We start from the raw sequence: 18612 nt of genomic DNA, 5'->3' as shown, positions 1-18612 counted from the left end.
TGACTGTATTCCCGTGGAGATCGACCCTGAAGCTTTCCTTCTGTCTTCCCCTATCTTTCACTCTCTCTATCTCCCTCTCTCTCTCTCACACACACTCTCACACACACACACACACACACACAGTTTTTGAATTGTCCAAAATACACCTTCCTGGCCCTAAAACAGAGACACTTACATGGGTGATGGAGAAACAATGAGAGGCATCTGAGAGCTGGTTTTCCCTGAAGATGATTCACCTCTTTCTTTTGTCAAAAACACTAGGTCAGACAAGTTAAGGCTGCTGCACACTGGAGGATAATCGGGCTGATATGGACCCGATTTGCTCCTTCCAACAATTGTAGGGGGCGTTCCCGACCAGAGGTCAGTCGGTGCCGATTATCTACCCGAATAATCCTGAAATGTGAGGGTTTACAAAATAATCTTAACCCCTCCGATTGAGTTTGACCCTCCCAGATCTCGTAAATATATGTTTGATATATACGATTATAGGCTCCGACAGAAACTCACAAAAGCCAATGGGAGTAGAGCTGCCACTAAAAACAACAATACATTTCCAATTGACCTCCAGCTCATGCTGCAAAATGCTGCCTTCTCTGGCAGGATTTCCTCCATAGTTTTTTTTTTTTGCCGCAAAACAGAACATACAACGTTGAACCTCCTCCATGTTTGTTTATCTCCTGAAGTCACGTTTAATCATGGAAATGTTACACACTGCAGTTCAGAAGGTGGTAGTAATGTCGTTAAGTTGCCATAAAAATACTGAACTGTGAGATTTCAAGTCTCCGAAATCCCCACTATGAAATCGTTTCCTGCAAAAGGCAAGTGTGCGGTTTTACGTTCCAAATCTTCTAGTGTGTGTGTTCTGATAATTAGAAGATCAGTCAGTTAAATGTGTCTGTGATCTCCCACGTTTTTAAGGAAGAGGTGAGCCTAATCACCCCACCTCCCACTATCATCCTCCAAAAAGAACTGGCATTTAAGTATATGATATCTGACTGCAGTGAACTCACTTTACCTAAAATCATATTACAAGGGATATGACCAATTTAGAATTGTATTCTAGATTCTAGTAGAACACCAGCACACACACCAGGGATTTTGATTATCAGCCATAATTCTGTAAGCACCCAAGGTTAACACAAGCTACAAGATTGTGAATCAATGTTGTATGCTCTGCTAGAAGCCACAAGTCTACATGATGTTAACTGTGTTTTAAGAAATATTGGTTTTATTCATAATGTCAAGGGCAATTACTACACTGCCCACAATCCTCTGGTGTAATAGCGACATCTTTGATCGGTTGAGCTTGCGGTTGGAGTTATTCAGCTTTGAATTTAGCAGCCGTGATTTCCCTTCGCGACACACTGTGGTTTTTAAAGAACTTGCCTCAGAATTATTTGCTATCTCGTGCTGTTTATTTGCATCACTGTTGATGTGCAAAGGCCACAATCCCTAAACAATCATCAGTCATCCTGCCCCACCTAACCAACCCAATCAACAAAGGCAGCATGGACTGACGTCTTTGATATAATGTCAAAACTGTTCTTTCTAACAAACTTCCACTCTCAGGTGTAATCACATTGAACAGCTGGAAAACCTGCAAGGGTAGGCTTTCCATATCAAATGCTTTCAACTGATTAGAATTAGGCTTAAAACCAACTGGTTTTTGTGCAGTAACTTCCGATCTAAAACAATCGAGCTTCAGAGATCTGTTCACTGAACATCTGTGGTCATACAAACGAACAGACCTCAGCTCTGTTAACATGGCTCCTTCAGAATGTGCAGCCGGAGGTAAGTTTGGGTTGTGTTGGGGGAAACCAAACAAAAGCAGCCATCAGGGCCCATCTGCCACATTTCATTTGTCACATACTGACCAGGTGTCCGGGCTCGACTCAAGTACAATGTTGACTCTGTAGTCATCAACACAAGCTGCTGCCCATCTCCTTCTAATCATACCCTGACTTTGATAATAGACAAAAACCTAGCTCCAAGCAAAATCCTTTTCATGTATATTCTGTTACTTATGTGATTTACTCTAAATTCTATTCAGTGCTATACTTTCCTGACTAAGAGACCATTCTCCCCAGTATAAATTCATCCTTTTTGCGTTTAGTTGTAGGTTTATTTGTGCAGGGTGCACACTCAGAATGTCATGCGTGGTTGACCGTGCATGTAATAGAACGGAGACCAGCTGAATGGAAGGAGTGGAGGATGAAGGACAACGTAACCTCTGCCTGGCAATCTTCAAAAATGAAAATGCGTTTTAACACGCTTAACGTGATTCTGAGGTTGTGTGTGCAGGTGGACTGTGATAAATTCTCATATTTCATCATTACTATTATTATTATATTACTTGATCATAAAAAGGATTGCTGCAACACATCCTCTAATTTACCAATTTGTTAGGTACAAAAGATAAAACTAATGAAGTAATGTAATAAATCCTCCTGCATGAGGATCAACTTCATGTTTCTTTGTGTTTTTACAAAAAGGTTTTTTTTTCCTGAGGTTGCAATAGGGCTGTTTGGAGCATTTGAACTGTCTTGGTAAATGTTACCACTGTATATAATTGCAATTTTTTTTATACTTGCTGTGCTTTGTCTCATATGTTGTTACTTATTGTTATGCATTGTACCTGAATATTAGTCTATATATATTGCTTGTATGTGTTCATTATAACAATTCATTTTATTTTACTTTTAAAAACTGGCCGGGGACAACAAATGAAAATTAGCTTGTTGACCTAACTCAACTATTTTACAGTCATTTTGCTGTTGATCTATGAGAATTGTCCAATAAACAAATAAAATTTAAATTGCTGTTCAGAGCTAGCATATGGCCAACTTTCGTCTTCACTTTTAAATCCAGTCTCAAAGTGTCATTATTGTGTTATTATTCTTTTAGAAAAATGTCCGTCCAGTTTGTTTGTCTAGATAGCGGTGCTTCTCTTCCGTCAAACCCGTCCCACTTTAGATGAATGGTTGAGATTGGTCGGACCTGTCTCAGGACAGATGGAGATCGAAAAAAAAATTTAAGCTGGTGATTGGTTTGGTTTCCAGGCGTTTCCCAGGATATAAAGCTATTTCCCAGGATATAAAATACATCTTGTGAGCAGTAAACATGTGGTCTTGCCAGCAAACATTATGCCGCAGGGTTTCCTCCTGACGCATAGCTTACCCATATGTCAGTCCATGATAATAACTCCCATCAGGTGAGCAGACGGCAGATATCTTAACGCACAAAACAACCACTAGAGATCTCTCAGCAAAGGAATTCAGATCTGAGAGACACTGCTGAGATTGATATGATATATTTGGATGTTTACACCCAGGATTCTGTTATTTCATCATTATACCTGAAGTTTCCATGAACTGATATTGACAAAAACATTTAGAATGTGCATTTACAATGAAAGACACCAAATGCTGAAATACAAAAAAAAATCATACAGCTGTTTTTTGTCCTGTGTTTCAGTCAATCTTTACTGCACCTTAAGTCTCCCAGAATCCATTAGGCTCCAAAGTGTCTGATTTACACTGAGTGCATGTTTGCATGGAAGGTTGGCAAGAAGGCCTTCCATTCAGCTCGATGGAGATGAGATGAAAAGGCGACATTTTCTATGGATGAAGTTCTGCCAAAGGCTCCAAGGACGAATCTTTGTGTTGTGAGTTTCTCTCACAACACAAAGACTCAGCACCTTCAAGTAAAGGTTAACAGCTAAAATTCAATATGTCACGGTCTCCATGGATGCAAGATAAAGACTTTTTTTTTTTAAAGTCATACAGAGGCTTCACTTTGGCTGCAGCATATTTTTCAAGGATCTTTTCATCCTGGCAGATTTTCAATTTGAGGAGAAAAGAATTCAGAAACCTTGGATTTTATGTTTTGTGATGAGACTATTTCAATTCTGTTAAAGTGAGTCAATACAAAATGATCAGAATATATGACTCAATACCAGAATGGTCGTGTTCGAAAAAACACAAAGCAGATTTTAGACAGATCAGAATTCAGAGGCTGAAATTATCAAGTATTGTCAATTTATCATTTTTATAAATTTTCAAGCCGAAAACCAAACTAACCCAAACCTTCTGACCATAATCACATAAATGCACATAAAGGCCACAGAAAAGAAAAGAGCAAGTTGAAAATGTTTCATCAAAATGAGTCACGATTATTGCATTATTGCATTATTGCAATTACTTAAAGAGAGATAAGGAAAATAAAGAAGTGGAGTGATTGGTGAGTTCTGAAATCAGTCAGATGCTGAACATTTTGACATGAAATAACTATCAAGTATTGACATGAATTCAAGTTTTCAATTATTTATGACATTATGACATTTTACTGCGTCTGTGGCAGGGGCCTTATCTCTTTGTTATTCTCTCACTCTGTTTTCTTTTGACCGTGACAGGTAGAGTTTGTGTGTGCATCACTGAGGGCAACCATAACACCGGAGAAGACTGAGTGCTCGCGCCTCAAACGCCAGGGAGGTAGAAATGGTCATCTATTGATGAAGTGTATCGTTGCTCATTGAGTTAACACCCCAGTGTGTGTGTGTGTGTGTGTGTGTGTGGTAAATCATTATCCATATTGTTGATATTTTCAATCGGATATATAATTGAAACTGTGGGCCTTATTCTGACCACGAGTACATTAACTTGAGGTGATTTTTAAAGTTTAGGACTTCACGCAACACTTGCAGTGGCAATGGCTTCACTCTGAATAACAGTATCATGTTTCAAAAGCTCTGGCTTGGTTATTATATTCAGAACTCTCAAGCTGCGCTCATAAATACATGCAGAGCCTCCACCAGGAAATCTGCACTCCAAACCAAAATGCATGATTTAAGAAAAAGACCTAACTCTCCTTCATTCATTTTTCATTTTCTCCGAAAAAGTCGGAGCAATCTGTGCAGCGCTGCGAGTGAAACTACTTCCGCAGTTGGCAGCTGCTCTGGGTGACTGTTTTCTTGTTGGGTTTTAAATCCTTCAGAGCGGAGTCATCACTGCGAGCAGAGAGGTTTCGTTTTTCTGCTTTTGAGATGCCACCATTTTAGCACTGCGATTCACCTCTGTGTCTGTTGCCAAGCAACTCCTGACACTTTGGGGGTGTGGAGTGAATGCAGGAGCTGCCGTGGTATTTCCATGTTGTTTTGCACCGTGCACCTCAGGTGTCCATGTCATCCACACTCAACGGACACGCTCAGCTTTAGACTTCCATTAGCAAATAAAATGACCCGAGCTGGAGCTGCTTGAAAATGGAGATGATGCAAAATGTATTTTTTTATTATCTAGTTAATGTGCTTTACAACTTTATTCTACTTCATTACACTGGCCTGTTCAAAAACTCCAGTCTTCTCTTCAGTCAAATTAGGTTTCAAGAAGTTGGGGGTGGTCTTTTGTTTGAGGACAACACAATTATACATTCATTACATGACAGGTTGTTTTTGAATTGAGACAGTAACCAGATTTACTAGGGCCTGCTGTGCTGATCTGCTGATATGCTAAGCCCATTTACAGTGAGACTTTTTGGTTGAATTCAGTTCAACCTGCGCACATTTCTGAAGGCTGCTGTGTCCCAACATGAGCAAGACTAAGTCACTGAAAGGTTATAAATCTCTGTTTTGATAAATGTCCAGCCCTACATCTACATCTCACTTGTTTCTCTGTATCTAGATCCCCTGCAAAGTCCTTTTCTCTCTCCCTCTGTGTGACTACGTATCCTGGTGATATTTGCTGCTGTGGAGTCACTTGTTGGCCCAGCACAGGTTCGCTGTGTAAAACACAGCCTGCCTACGAGCTGCGTGCGTAGCTGCTGTACTTACCTCCCTGGCAGCTTGATGGATGTAGCGCAGGCCTGCTGCTGCTTTAAATACTTCAACTATGTCTACTTGAACATTCTGCTGGAAAGGATGGACATGCTCCCTGTGCACTGTGCCTGAGGAGGGGTTAGGTTTTAGTCAATTACAAACACACACACACACACACACACACAGTCTGTCGTTTTCTCTTTTCTTCTCATTCTGTTTTGTCTCAGTTCAGACTTCACAAAAATGCAGTATGCATGTGTGGAATATCGAATCACATCTATTTCATTGGCCTGAATACATAATAAATACCGAATAGAGGGCCGGATTAAAACTTTATGGGATCTTGACAAATATGACAAATTGTATTCAGTGTTAATATTTTTTTGTCTTTACATTCCCCAATATCATCCAATGTTTTTTACGATTCTTGTAATTGTTTCAATGAAGTCCTTGTTTTGTTGCTTTTAATTATAAACTCCTTGTTGTGTTGTATTTATTTGCTGAGTGTAAATGTCTCCTATTCTCATGTCTCTCTAGAAAAAGAGATGGAATATTTCAATGAGAGTGACTGATTAATTAAAGATAAAAATAAAAAAACTAAATAATCACTTTTGCAACCATAGTGCAGTTTTTGAGCACCTGAAACTGAGACTCTCCAGAATGCTGCTCCCCTCATATTAGTTTGAAAAAGTCAGGGTTACACAGAGATTTTTAGAAACAGGCGCAGACACCCACGTTCACTTCCGTATTCATTTTGCCAAGCAATTTAATCCATTTAGAATTCAATCTAAAACACAATAAAGTGAAATTACTTTCGGGAGCAGTTTTCCTGGGATCTTGTTCATGAGAAAATATCTGCTGGCGCACAAGAGTTATGAGTTAGTGTAGTAGAAGTAGTAGTGTGCCCACCTGGCGAGGGTAATGAAAAGTAAGTGTGTATAAGTGCATATTCATGCAGACCTGAATTTGAATGTTCTCTACAACTGTATTAAACCGCTGTTGAGTCACACTCCAGTTTGAGTAATTGCCATGGCTTCGTTTTAACTCAGCTATGAAATTCTGCTCTCGCAAAGTTGATGACCTCTGCACTCCAGCAGCCCTCTTCTCTGGATCAAATGATAAACACACAGTGCTGCTGACATTTCGCAGCTAGGAGTTTTCCCTCCGACATCGGCAGGATGTGAAGTGTGCCCCACATATTTCTGAGTCACAGTCCTACCACAATCATCCCACTCACACCCGGGCGGACGCTTTTTATTTGCGATGCCAGAGATACTCGGCACTCAGACCCTGGTAATCAAATGATGCTAATGAAACAAAGAGGCCTGAAGCGCCTCCGGTCCAGCTACGGCTCACTTTAACTGATAACACAAACAATCACTTCATGGCACTTGGAAGAGAAAGTGGCCCTGCAGCCATGAGCAGTACTGGAATTGGGGGCAATCAGCAGCGTTGGAAAGACATTTGGATCTGCTGAACCAATATTACGGCTTTTCTTAAATTTTAATAAAGCACGAAACTTAAGACATTGACCTTCTTGTCTGCACTGGTTATATTACTTTTTTTATCATGATACTAAACAAGTGAATTAACTAAATCTAAAAGTGAAGTTGAACCAGATGAAGTTACGTCATCTCATTACGTCGGATGCCACCGTGGTTCAGCTAATTATCTTCCAGAAAGGACAAGTACTCTACAGACAGGAATACACTGTGACTTGTCTGTCCCACAGAGCCATCAAAGTACTGTGTATACAGCAATTCATCTTTGCTGATGTAATGGTTGCAGTTGTGTTAGGTAACTTGTAAGTCTTTATGTCCAACAGTTTGAGACAGCTTAGATTTACCCCTGGTTATTTGACAGCTATAGGAACGACACCAGTTCTCTGATTACTTACAACCTCTGTGGGGATGTTTAGAGACAATTTTATGGTCATTTATATAAGTGAATCCATCTAAAATATACTTTATATATCAAAAGGTCCATCAGAAGTCAACAGCAATAAGAATTTTGTGAAAAACAAGTTGTTCTGTCAGGTTATCAGCATTAGGTGACTCGATGAGGGAGGGACGGGGACGGGACCACAGGCAGGAAACAACAAGCAGGTAGTCTAGTGAGGAATTGTGGATTTCTAGTTATTTGTGTGGCAAACACACTTAAATGATTATTTGGGATTTGCTACAATAAAATTCAGCAGGAGCAAAAGAGGAGAAAACGATTAGCATTGTCAGTTACACAGCATTATGTAAATCCGAGTGCGCAAATAATATTCAGGGTTTGGTCACATTGGCTCGGCTATTCACATCATCTTTTACACTGTACGTGCCTGTAATCGGGGGAAAACCTCAAGCTTGGGTCAGGTTCAGACACAAGTGTACGTCTACACAACCAAATCCCCGGAGTGTATTGAATTCAGCAGCGGTGCATTTCATCTCTAACCATTCAGATTCCATATCTTATTCAGAAGATGATTGTGTTATTTATGAGTTCACATGTATTTCACCCTTTTTTATGCTGCTTTTGACCAAGTGCCTTTGGTGTAAGTTTTCTATAGTATACTGTATATGGTATCTAGCCTACAGGATATCTATGGCTCTTTGCAAAGTTCTCTGTATCTGCATTAAAGCTATGTATAGTATATAACATAATGGCTCTTAACCAGATAACAGCAAAATTATGAAAAATACCATAAAGTCTCGAGGATGTTGTAAACTGTGTGTGTACAAATCGCCCTTCATGTTGTGGAAGCAGAGAGCAGAGGGTCTTAAACACGTCCAGCTCTCCACAAAAACCAATGTGACAAATCCAGTGAGAGCTTTGAAGCTGAAAACCATCAACAGCAAAAAAAAAAAAAAAGAAGCGCTAACCGGATTACCACCAGCCGACGACCGTGAGATGTGAAGAGTGCAGGTGATAGACTATCATCGACTTCAGCCACACACACATTAGTGATGCTGTGTAGCTGAGTACACAGACTGATGTTGGGAGGGTCAGTGGTTCAGTTTCCATTCGGGGCAGAAATGTTGTAACGCTGCTTTGGATTCAAATGTATAAATAGCATTACATTAAGTACAGTACGCACCTCCTGTAGAGCAGTACATGACTGAGAGTACGAGTAACCACAGAGGATAAATCACCCAATCACCCGTTCTGGACAGAAAAAATGAGAGGGCCAGTTATTTATAGTCGGAAGCCGAGGAGGGAAGCAACCTGTTCCTGTCACCAATCAGGGCTGCTGTAGGAATTATAGAGAGAATAGAGACGAGCAGCTCAATCAGTCACAATCAGGTGCTGAGGTGAGGGGAGGGAAAAGAAACACCACTGCAGATCCAGTGATCATCTGCTGGAGAAACACAACAAGTCTGTATCAAGTTCACTTTAACCACCTTTAACCACCTTTAACCACCAAACACTTTTTATCATCAGACACTCACATGTTTAATATCTGATGGAAATCCATCAATCCAAAAAGGTTTTTATCTCTGATAACAGACAAAACAACATTACTGGTGTTGTGTAGAAGAACTGGCGATGACTTATGTTTTGTTTCTTAATGATTTACTGCATTTGAGAAAAATGTGTGTTCCCTGTATCTTCCATCTTATCTTCGGAGCAGGATGGTTAATCAAGGACTGAGGGTCGCATCAGTAAAACCTCTTCCTGCCTACTTGATTTTTATGTCAATTGCAGGACATAAATAGTAAAACAATCGACCTGTGCATTTTTCTTTGTTAATTAAACCAAACTTGGGAGATATTTTAATTAACTTTGGTTACACAAGACAAACTTTTCCCTGACTTGCAACTAATTTGGGTGTTTGAGGGCGGCGACCCTGTCTGACTGCTCTCTGAAGTAAGTCACAAAATAGAGTCACGCTCAATGAATGTCACCCACTGATAGCACGACAGGTGATATTCTATTTGTTAAGCAGGACCCTGGAGGTCCCCAGCGCTTAATTACATGTGGATTAATAATCTGATAAATTTAATGAGTCTTGACTATCGCAGTAGGTGAAACGGGGCTAATGGAAGTAATTACCTTGCCTGAACTGTCCGTTGGAGGGCAAGCCGGTCCTAATTCAGGGATAAAACTCATGAGGACTGGAAATGAAATTTGTCATTTGTAAAACATTATTCTCATGACACATAAGCTGCACCACTAAGGAGCTTTATGAAGCGCTGAATGGGGGTGGAAGATTTGACTTTGACAAAAAACAAGGTCGTGTTAATTTTCAATGCTGACCTCAGCTGTTCCTGTGACTTTAAGCGAAGGGAAACACAAAAATTACACATTCAGATGAAGTGTTGATCAATTGGTTCACCAATATTTATTTGACCCTCCTCCGGGGTCATTTTTGATCAATAACAAGCCAACATATGGCGTCTTTAACTGGGTCCTGGGGTTTATTACGTTGTCACTCACAACAAAGACCCAACCTATTCATGTGTGTGTGAGCCGTCCCTCTACAGACCCACACTGGATACATTTACCTTCAGAAGTCATGCCCTTCACTGTCCTCCAGCCTAACTATAATTGAGCAGGACGCAGCAGCACAGAGCGCAAACACAAGGACTCCGGGGATTCATTCTATTCTCGCTGCTGCTCAGCTGAGACTGGAAAGATGTGAATGGGTGACAGTTTAACACCTTTGACATTAGCAGCGACTGATTGAACTAAATGGTTGGAAAGGCACAGGGTCCCTAAACAGAATTCATGAGTTTCTTCATACACTATTAATAAAAGGTTAATACACAGTCACGTGTTGTATATCAACCATGTATACCAGAATCCACAATATGCACAAGTGAATTTCTACGATAAATGTAATGAGAGAAACATAATGTGCTCTGAATTATATTTTTCATGTACATATTGGATAAATATTGGTAATCAAAATTAAAAGCAACTACAGCTTATAGTTTTCAGACATGACCAGCAGATAAAGTCCAGAGATTTGGTCCAGACTTTACCTGTAGTTTGCTTATCACACATGCACAACACAGCGGGAGGTTCTCTGCATGTTCATAACAGCGACAAACCCTCCGTATCATTCAGACGAGAGGTGGAGCAGCCGGGTGCAGTAGACAGAGACAGGAAGTGACGTATTAACTCCGCAAGATAACATGATTTTCTTGACAACACATAAGACACTCTCATCACCACAAATTCTATTGACATCTTCATCGTTGTCTTCTAGGTGTAAGACACTGATTTTTCACTGGGAGATATTTTCTTTTTGTTCCTTTCACTTTATATCTGTCGCCCCCACTCCCTTACATTTAATCTAGCTAGGGGCAATACTAAGCAGTTCAGTGCAAGGCAGCTGAAGTTGGACCAGAACAAACTGTTATTCTGCGAGAGTCTAGATTTACTGCCACAGAGATTTGATCTTATAAAACTGCACCCAAATGAACCTGTGTGTACTCAGTACCTCTGATTACATGATAGGTCAGTGTGGGAGCAAATCTTGTAGGAAATCAGTAAACTGTGAAAACGTATGCTATAAAGTTACTGTTCTCAGGAACCTGACTCGAAAATATCAAGAATCCTTTAGAGAGTGCAAAGTTTTCTATTAACCCATAAAGACCGAATGTGACTTCTGCATGCTTCTCTCTTTAGAGACGAATAACTACATTGTGCTCGCTGAAGACCTCGCGGGAAAGGCGTTATTGGAAATGCAGTTTGTTTGTTAGCCCTCTAGCCTGCAAGAAAGTTAACAAATTTGATACTGAAACAGATAACAGCAAAGTTTCAAAGACGAAAACAATGATGAAAATAACAATGAAGAAGATTCAGATCCAGATAATGTTCCTGCTGACACGCTGACCAAGGCTCAGTCTGTGAGAGACATGTTTGAGGAGGAGGAGGAGAAAGAAGAAGGGGGGATCTGTTTGCTGGCTTTATAGATGATTTACAATAAAAGCTATCAAATGTTGTATTTATTTCATGTCTGCCTCTGCTTCAGAGGCTGCTTCAAAAGGTTTTATACAGATTGGTCATTCTGTCAGCTCTTCATAAAACCTTCAGGTTTTAGGAGGCTGTTTTCGAACAACTCTTTGAGGGTTTTAGAGAATATTTCTATTCTGGGCCTCAGGTCTTAAGGTAGCAAAAAAATATCAATGATGAGTTCTCAAATTCAACAGAAAAGATACTGCCACTCATCACTCCCTGTAAGTTTATCTATCTCCTAACTTTTTGAAAACTCTTGTCAGCAGAGGAGCAGAGCAACTGTGAAGCATCATTAGTCATGCAAACCGCCTCACGCTGGCTTATGAAACTAAACTTGACGGCGCGAGCCTCGGCAGGCTCGTGTCATGGATGGTGGGCAAAACGTTGCTGCTGAGGTAAATTACCGGAGCGTATGGAGGTTGATAAAAGGACAGATTGGTTACTCTATGGCGACAACACGCCTAAAAGCACTCGCGTTAACGGCCCATGTCGACAGCAATGTGGATGGAGGGGACTGAAACTGATGGATATGCGACGTAACATACTAACATGACTCAAATTACATTACATTGCATTACATGTCATTTATCTGACGCTTTTATCCAAAGCGACTCACAATAAATGCATCAACCATGAGGGTACAAACCCAGAACAGCAAGTTGAGCACTTTTTCAAACATCCAGCAAAAAAAAACCACAGCCATAATTATAGGTTGCAAATGGGAAATGGTGGTTGCTTGTTTATCTGTTAGTAAGATTAACAACATGATGTTTGATAAATCCAATCAGGCTTGAATTGTAAGAAGCTGCACTGATCTTGGCAAGCTATCTAATTTAATTTCAAAACTAATGTCCGATGATGCTGGCTGGAGATTGAAGACATATGTCCATGACTTTAAATCCTATTTTTATATACATGCATATACCTGAGACAGTGATCCAACACTCTTATTTGATTGCATTTATCATTGCAAGATTGCATTAAAAATTAAATGTTAAGATGGTGTTGTAATGGATTCAAAGATCTTGATTGTCATTTTACTCAGACTACAAAATTGTAGGACGCTTCTCTCTCCAGTCATGCTATATATATATATGCATTAATGCAAAAGCAGGATTTTACTGTTATCTCTTAATATGTTTTGTATGCAATGACTGAAGTTTATCCACCTTTTATAACCGCGTCAGAGAGCTGCTGGATAATTATAGGCACATGTTTTTACCACTACAGCTCTGATTGGCATGGTGGAAGCCTCTAAAAACAACACCGAAGGCAAACGCTGCTTCTAAGTCAATTCAGTTTTACATAAATACATAAATTATGTCAAGGCACTTTACATAAGTGACTCTGACCACAGGAAGGCGTTTAATGACTGGAAGAAGAGGAGGTGAATCTGATCTGAGTGAAATAATATGTGCAATAGCATGTTCCTGCTGGTGCTGGATCAGTTCATCTTCGTTCATTGCAATATTGTATATGCAGACACACTATCCACATACACTGACTGCATGCCACCAGTGACATGTTGGTTTTGGGTGAACTGCACATTTAAACCCACACTTTGTCTTCATTATCTCCATTTTTACTCTTCGTTAGCTGGCGGAGCACTAATTAACATGTAGCTTGTGTAACTTGTTGTTGAACTTTGTGTTGCATAGCAACAGCAGTGATGTAAGGCTCCTCGCAGCCTTTGGGCTCCGGTTCTCAAAGTTTCTAATGATGCCAGCTTCGCTTTGTGCTCGAGCGTGAAACAAAGAACGCAGCCTTATCGGAACATGAGACCCTGCTTCTAAATGTGTTGGTCATTATCCTGATACAGAAAGACCAACTCGCTCGACTTAAATAAGGAGAAAAAGCAGAGGAATACAGTAATTGTTGGGTAAACGTAGCAGATAAAAAGCCAGGCATGTATCCCTCGCTCTGCTCACCCAGAGCAACAATAGATGGCTGAAACTCTGACAAATAGCTCAGTGATTGCTGTTGCGCTCCTCTGTTCTTTTCTATAAATGGGGTGTAAGTGTTCAGTGACACACAGCTCTACCTGACAGCTGTGGTCGCTCCTCTGGCTTTTTCTCTGTCTCCTTCCTGTTTGCTCAGACAGCAGCTGACAGGCAGAGTAAATGCCAGTTGGGCTAATATGTTAAAAAAAAGTCTCCCTTGCTCTCAAACTTTGAGTTTGCACATTTCTCCTTCTCTGTCACCGAATATTCAAGCTGTCATGCTGAGACATTTATACAAAAAGGAGCTTGAAAGTTTAGGAAAATAGAAAGCTTAGTTATCTATGAAGTCTACCAAGTATCGAATAGGGCTGAGTCTCATACCTCAATACCTTATTGCTACTGACCAGCCATAGATTCATTTTCATTTTTGCGTATTTCAGAAAAAACAACAAATTCACAACTCATGAAATATGACCTTCAGAGGATGCACAGTTAAAGGTGCAGTGTGTAGAATCAAACCAACATACCAATTAACAAACGGAGAGGGGTGAAAATGTTACTTCTTTGGTGGAGGATAACAAATATATTGCAGTTTGCTATTCATTGTAGATTCAAGAGGTTTCACTTACTCTGCATAGTATTCCTCATTCTCAATACACGCACACACACACACACACAGCCTAACTCGGTGCCAACTGGAAAAGGCCCAGATTATCTGAAGTCTTTCTTCGAGGCAAAGTTTCCACTCACAAGGCGATTATGTTTCATTACAGTGGAAATGGGAGAACAGGGTTTCCTGGCGCCCAAAGATCAATAATCCCACCTCCCCTCCACTCACTCACTCACTCCATCTCTCACACAATCACACACACACACACACTAACACAGACACACACACACACTAACACACACACACAGACAGTATAAAGCTGCTTTACTTTCACATCCGGCTACTTGATAGTCTGTTTATGAAGCTTAGTGTCGTCTGAGGGGTGAGGATTATTGTTTACTCTTTGCTGTTATTCATGTGTATTCGTCATCTCCTTTCATTTGCATTACTCATGCACTGATTTAATTTGTGACTCCTGTGTGTCTGTTGTGTCGTGTTGTCATTAGGCGCTGCAGGAATGAATGTGTTTTGCATGTGGATGGAGGCAGCGTTGGTGCAAAGGGCCACAGTGACTCAGCGTTTGTTTACTCTCTGTTTTTACATCTCATTCTGTTTGCACCGATGTCAACTGTATGTTATACCCACATCAGCACCCAGTGGGGAAAACATGTGCAGAATACAATCATACATTCAAGACATCTGTTGTTGTAGCTCCAACTAAACCTGACTTTAAGTCACAAAAAGTGTGAACTGGATGAATATTTGCCCGTAAAAGCCCAATTTTCTAAAGCTGTTACAAGAGAAAATTCTATATATTCAGGTTCACACTTCGCATGTGTACTGATAATGGCCACAGGAAGTGCAGTGTCAAATTGGGTGCGATTTGGGCACTTGATATATATTCAATATGAATAAACTTAAATTAACCATCTGGATGAATTCATAATTTTATTTCACCATATCGGGCTGACATTCAATGACATACATTGAATCACTTCCTATTCAGCAATTTGTTTACAAAGTAAAAGCACATGTTTTTTTGTCGCTGCAAGCTTTATATCAAGCTGATTTACAGAGCTTTTATTTTGAAAAGCTGTGAACTTTGGTCTGAAGATTTTTGTCAGTTGCTTAACAGACCTCTGAAATATCCGACATGTAAACTATGAAAAACTAACGCCAGGTAAGTAAATCATTCAAATCTATATAAACTTATATATAAGTATTAGATATATAAACCACACACGTAAACAGTAATAAAGACATTTCAGTTGGTAACGAGTGCTGTTGTTTAACCCAGCACAAGGCTCCAAACACCCTCAACCACATTAGAATTTATCTCTGAGACGCCTTCTGGCTATAATCCATCAGATCATTAAGAGCAGTACAAATGCATCCTGTGAGTTACTGCTCTCTCACCTTTCTTTCTTTACCGCACATGCATTTCGATTGCTCCACGAATGGATGCCGCCAAATTGTTCAAACGTTTTTTTTTTAATTTCATGAATATAGCAGAACGCGTGGGTCGGCACGGCCGTGCCATCTGTCATGTCTACAACAGGGTGCTGAAGGGATGTTGTGAAACTTTAATTTGAGTTAAGTGCTCAACATCCTTTTCCAGTTAGGTCAGAGGGAGACACCTCTGAAGCTGGGAGCGACAGAATGTCTGTAGTTACACCGTGCTCCTCTGGTCTTGACGGCCGCTCAGAGCTCTTGCCAGTACAGTTTCACCATTCACACACTTTCACACATCAATCACACACTACCGCGGAGAGAGAGACATCAGGGCAATTTGGGGGAGACCGGGATCAAACAGCTGATATTCTGGTTATTAGCTGACCCGCTCTACCTCCTGAGCCACAGCCCTTCAATAGTTAGCTACTGTGTCTGCTACCATGACTTTTTTGGTATTTAAAAGAGGTGTTCTCATTTTTGTTACAAAACAGACTGAAAACAAAGAGAGCCAGTCGGCCAATGCAAGTATGACTCCTAGACTGATGGTGTACTTCATCGAATTCATCAGGAGAAATATGAATCATGTTACACAGAGGGATCTTATAAATATTTATCAAGATTGAAGATCTGTAGCTTCAGGCACAGGGGCAGTTAATGGAAAACAACACTGACATTGCTCCTATTTTTAACATTTGAAAAACTGGACATTGTTTTATAGAAGCTGCAGATCAGATTTCATCTGGGACACTACAACACACAACAGGTTTAAAATGGAGGGATGCCACCCAACCATAGATTATTGCTTGTTTAATGAACTACATGAAAGTTTTTCTAAGCTTCCTTTCCTTTGGGTCCCCAGCAACACACTCACATCATTTGGTGTCAAAGTACTGGACTGCACCATCTCAGATCTTAGTGACATTTGGTCGTGCAAGTTTCAACTTGGAAGCTGAACCTGGTTTTTCCAGGTCCATATTTAAAATATGATTTGAATATAAAATATAAGAGGCAAAGGGATTTAATAAAATAATGCATGTGGGTAATAATACAATCCAGCATTGGTTTGGAGTCAGTCAAAAGACAGACACACAAACTGTTCGTGTAGGGAAGCTATAGAACTTGGTATTAGTTTGGAGTCAGTGGGCCACGAATGAAGAAATATTATTATTAATATATATACACGCCAAGAGTGAGGTCACACACTCTCTCACATGCACGCGCACGTCACAGGTGCCTGTAATGAACAAGTTAACATTGATTTCCACGTTGTTCAAACTAAACTTTGAGTCTTTACCTGATGAAGTGAACTGTCCTCTCTCCTGCTGAGCTGGATCCTGCAGCATAGAATCCATGTGCATGTAATCCACATGTATGTAATCCACATGTATGTAATCCACATGTATATAATCCCCCCTCCTCGCAGAGAATATATATATTTCTGTTTCTCCTCGTGGTGACTGACACAGTTCTGCACAGCCTCATAGCTTCACCTGCTGGAATCCTCCCGGATAGCCGCTAACGCTAGCACAGCTGCTAACGCCACTGTCTGACCTCTGACCTCCTGACCAGGTGCGCGCAGCTCACTCAGTACCACCCGTGGCCACAGGGGGCGCTGTGTCTCTTCTAGTTCAGTGGTTTAGATTTAAGATTGACACTAAATTAAAGGAAAACAAGACTAACACTAATTCTTTAGACACAAGAATGAACATATAAAGGGAACAAATGTGGGGAAGTCACACATTTACAACAGTAAATGCTCGAAATATTACAAAAAACAAGTTGTTCAATTACACAAGAAAGAAATTACAATAATAAAGGTAATATTTTGAGAAAAAAGTCAGAACATGACAAGAATTAAGTCATAATATTAACAAAATAAGGTTTTACCTTCGGTGTCCTTTCATCAGCCTGTCACATGTGTTCAAATGAGAAATGTGGAGCATGTTGTTAAGTTGTAGTTAAGTGAAGGTTTTACAAATGATAAAATACTTGATCTTTTGGCTCATCAGCGCCAAAGACAAGGAAGATTCACACAGACTTGGAGGAAAATATGTTTGGTGGTGGTCGACTACAAGGTGTGTAATTAAGTAATGATGTCATGATGAAGTCAGAAAGCACATCATGCATATTTTACATAGTCACCCAGAGAAAATACGCTTCGGGAATCTTCCTGAAAGGACGTGAAACATAAAAGACACACAGGGTTAAACAAATTTAATCAGTGCCTGATGTGGAGTCGATGAATAAAACCTGCGTGCTACTGATTGAAACCAAATTCATCACACACTCAATTCCAGTTGTCAAGTTTGGGATGGGGAGAGGTTAGAGTCCCGTTCACGTGTGGTCTATTACAGCAGCTCTGGTGATGGCTGACATCTAAATTGCTTGCTACTTCACAGACTCCATAAATGCTGCATGTCATAAATGACAAGGCCGGAATTGCAGGGAAGTAGTATGGTAATTTAAAAGTAATTCAACCCTCTCAGTGCGCGATTCTCTTTATTTACTTATGTTATTTATTTTCATGGAGGCAGCCATTAAAGGCTGCTCAGCTGCTCTGGATGCAGTTGAGGACTGGAGCAGCCATTTTTTTCATTTCAAATGAGGGCAGAAGCCGTTCAGGTTATTTACTTTCTCATTTCTGTCGAGTGCGGCGGATTTGAAATGTTTTTCGTTAATTACTCATCAGCTGAGAGTCAGAGATAAACTGAGAATAGATGCTATCAAACACCTCCAGTGTTCTCGCTGTAATTTGGTGCCTGAATGCACCACAGCACAAATAGACAACAAGACCCTGAGAGTGTTTAATGTTTTAGTCCAAATCCATTACAGGGATGTCTGGATCCATCAGG

General features: G+C 40.3%; 1 long non-coding RNA gene across 3 annotated transcripts in view; it reads right to left on the bottom strand.

Moving 5' to 3' along the window:
• The window catches only part of LOC138406793 (uncharacterized), a 42723-nt gene extending 25530 nt beyond the window's left edge, over nt 1-17193 (bottom strand). For 2 of the 3 annotated variants that reach the window (XR_011240172.1, XR_011240171.1), the window contains exon 1: nt 17055-17189. This is a non-coding gene — a long non-coding RNA (uncharacterized lncRNA). Of the gene's footprint in view, nt 1-17054 lie in introns of all 3 variants that reach the window. The other variant, XR_011240173.1, reaches the window with a different exon arrangement.
• Between the last annotated feature and the right edge of the window lie 1419 nt (nt 17194-18612).

Source organism: Paralichthys olivaceus, chromosome 23, assembly GCF_024713975.1.
Source record: "Paralichthys olivaceus isolate ysfri-2021 chromosome 23, ASM2471397v2, whole genome shotgun sequence".
NCBI lineage: Eukaryota > Metazoa > Chordata > Actinopteri > Pleuronectiformes > Paralichthyidae > Paralichthys > Paralichthys olivaceus.
Note: the sequence above shows the minus strand (reverse complement) of the source record. Positions and strands in the feature narration are given on the sequence as shown.